Source organism: Pseudonaja textilis, chromosome Z, assembly GCF_049901715.1.
Source record: "Pseudonaja textilis isolate UNSWEBS1 chromosome Z, rPseTex1.2, whole genome shotgun sequence".
In the NCBI taxonomy this organism is placed as follows: domain Eukaryota; kingdom Metazoa; phylum Chordata; class Lepidosauria; order Squamata; family Elapidae; genus Pseudonaja; species Pseudonaja textilis.
Window position 1 is genome coordinate 1,525,589 of NC_142008.1, and position 3,696 is coordinate 1,529,284.

Below are 3,696 nucleotides of genomic sequence, written 5' to 3' on the forward strand. Positions count from 1 at the left end.
AAGAGGGAGGGAAGGAAGTCTGGATGTGTGAGATTTTTTTTAAGTTTTTATTCTCAATTCCAGCATCCCTCACTTTGAAGATGGGTGGACTTCAGCTCCCAGAATTCCCTAGAGAGCATGCCGGGTGGGGAATTCTGGGACTTGAAGGCCACCTATCTTCCCAAGGTTGAAAAACATCAATTTAGAGGAAATGTAGGAGTATCTGATAAACAACATATAGACTCATGATGAATAAATCGAATAAATAATAAATTGAAATAAACCTGTTAAATAACTATTAAATAAGGAAGGAGAGAGAGGGAATGGAAACTGGGAAAGGAAAGAACTTGTACGACTGTCAGAACTTCGGATCTGAATTTCAAGTCTCTCTTTTTTTAGGTAGGTCGTAATTTTGAAGGGTCGTTAAGCGAGCAGTCATAAGTCGAGGATGACTAGTACAGAACTTTAGAGCCATGTCTGTCAACCTCGGCCACATGAAGATGGGTGGACTTCAAGTCCCAGGATTCCCTGGACAGCGGTAATCCTCTACTTACAACGGTTCATTTAGTGACCATTTAAAGTTACAACGGCATTGAAAAAGAACGCCTTTTGCAGCATCCGCCGCAGCCCCGTGATCAAAATTTGGGCAATTGGCCTGTGCTGGTTAAACAGTATATAGTTAGTTTGGGAATGAGAGCTGTCCCCTTAAGGGAATGCCTCATGGGAAATGTAGTTAATGCCTCATGGAAGATGTAGTTCATGTCATGTGGTCGCATCTGTAATCCTGATTGGTCACTGAATTGACCTCTGGTTGGATTGGGGGAGTTTTGGTCATTCTTACTTGGACCCCAGCAACGTGCTGGAGTCTTTCCTTGCTGTATTATTATGGGATGAAGATAACTATCTTTTCACACTATGAAGACGACAATGCAAAGATCGGACATTAGATGGATCTCAGCATAACTGTGAATTATACCTTGAGGATGCCTGATCTAACCCAATAAAGTAACTTTGCATGGAAGCCTTTGTAGTATTTAACTACCTGTCTCTATATTCAGCCAGAAAATTAGAGACAAGATATGGCCACTGACTCATATTTATGATAGTTGCAATGATCCCTTTTTGTCATCTTCTGACAATGGGGAAGCCAGAATCATTTAACAACCGTTACTAATTTAACAAATTAGAGAAAATTTGTTACCAATTTTCTAATTACTAATTTAACAATGGCAGTGATTCACTTAACAACTGGGGCAAGAAAGATTGTAAAATGGAGCCAAACTCAGTTAACAACTGCCTTGTTAGCGATGGAAATTTTGGACTCAATTTTGGTCAAACATCCAGAACTACCTGCATCGCCAACCTCCGCGCCATATCATGGAAACCAGGGGTGAGATTCAATTTTTTAACTACCGGTTCTGTGGGTGTGGCTAAGTGGGCGTGGCCATTTTTCGCACCCACCACCCCACTTGTTTTTGGGCCTTCTGGGCCTCAGAGGAGCCTCGGGGGGTCGTTTTTCCTCTTAGAAGGCTCCTCTGGGGGCTCAGGAAGGCAAAAATGGAGGGGGACTGATCCCCTCGCTCCATTTTTTGCCTTTCTGGGCCTCACCAGGGGAATCCCGCCACAGTTGATTGTATGAATCAGCTGACTGTCGGGGGAGAAATACCTTAAGGGACCAGGCGGGTGGGGCAAGCGAGCTGATGGTGACCAGGCAACCAGGTCAGGGGCGTGGCCAGCCAGAACTTACTACCAGTCCAGCGACCCAAGCCAACCAGTACGCCCGATGCGGTGCGAACCAGCTGAATACCACCACCGATGGAAACCCACAAAATATGTGTGTGCCACGCAAATTATTGGCTTTTGCTTATCCCAGGCAGCCTTTGGCAACCTCAGCAGGAAGAGGAAACAACGGATTCTTTTATATGTTTATTTAAAGACTTTATACGGGTGTAATAGGAGCAGCCTTTGATTGCCTGCTGGTTTCCCCAATGACTCTCCTTGTAGGAAGGTGGCAGAGAACATTGGAATTATTTAGTTACTGTTGTTCATTTGCTATGTTGTGTCTGACATTTTGGGATCCAGGAGACCCTGCTTTTATTATTAAAGTGATGATTGTCAATATTATTGAAATAATGATCAAGTTATTGCCGCTGATTGGGTTGAAGGACTGCAACACCGCCAAATTTCAATCCCTCTCAAAAAATCAGCGGTCTCAGATATTGGATGCATTCTGTAATTTGAGGTCTGTTGGTTCAAAACACTGTTGCCCAACACGGCACTGTATTGCTCCACTGGAGATTACAAACAGACACAAAGAATTTAGCAATCTATATATATAAAAGCGAAATGCCCCTCATGCATCATCACAAAATCTACAGAACCGTAAAGCCTACAAACTTGAAATTTGGCATGTAATGTTCCTCTTGGCTTCTAGGTGCTCGCTAAGGAAGAATTTTTGAAATGACCATCAGAACATTTAGTATTTCCTATATTATTATTATTATTAACACGCTCTGATGCTAAGGATTTCTACTCCCCCTCCCCACCTGAAAAGAAATCTCTCCCAAATGCAAAACACAAGCAGGAGAGGAGTTTTAGTCTCAGTTTCACAGCAGCAAGCAACTTTAGTAAAGAACATTGAGCTAAGCCACGCCCAGGCTCCTTGCTGTCTGCTTCTTGCTCCCACAGCAAATACTGTTTCCAAACAGCCCTCCACTCTCTCACACACTGACAGGATGCTAGCCAGATGAATACCGATGGATGCTGGTAGGCAGAGGCAGAATTTTTCCTCTTATTTTCCTCCCCCCAAACTAAGCCTGACCACATAGTTTCGTAGTGTTGAAAGGTGTCGAAATGCCTTTCTTCCGAGGATTCGATTTTCCCGCCGGGAGAGCTCCGGCGCAAGGATACGGACAACTGCTTGAAAGCTGGATCTTTTTTTATTTTTCAGGAAGGCGAGAGATAGCGAGAAGTCTGCGTTCCTGGGCTAGCTACCTTCATATGGTAAGTCCCTGATTTTCCTACCCTTTTCTCCTTTTGTGTGTGAGTGCTTGTATTTGTATTTCTTAATGTTTCAAATCCTGTCAGGGGTTGTCTTTATTCCCGCCGGAGGCTAAACTCCGGGGGGTGCGGAAGGCGAACTTTGCGGGGTGGTTTGATTGTATTATCGGCTTCGTCCTAATCTTTTTTATCTTAATGGTTTCTTATATTTGTTTCGTGGCAATCTCCTGTCTGTCTCCTTTGTAATATACATATTTTTTGTGTGTCTTTTGTCTGTTTGTTTTGATGATTTGGCATGTCTTGTGTTTGTAAGGGTTTCCTTTTCTTATTTCTCTAGTTTTCTTAATTATTTGGGCTTTTTTCTAAGGGGATTCTTTAATACCTTTTATTTGATTCCTTTTCCTATGTAAGTTTGTTTTATGGCTGGCCTGATGTTCCCTTTGGGCTTTTCCTGCTTGGGTGACACCACTGTCTTCGTGAAGTTTCCTTTCCACAATAGCAAAGCTTGGGTATCAAGGTAGTACGTAGATAGCCCACATCTTGAACCGCATTGGAGTCTGTCGGAGAACATCTTTCCTCCACAAGGCCCACCAAGAAACAACCTACAAGGTCTGGCCAGATGTGGCCAAGCATCTGTTGGCACCTGCCTAGAAGCCGCGGCTTCTCCCCAACTCCCGCGGGATGCAACCTTCCCACGGGGTGAGGATGGAGACCCAC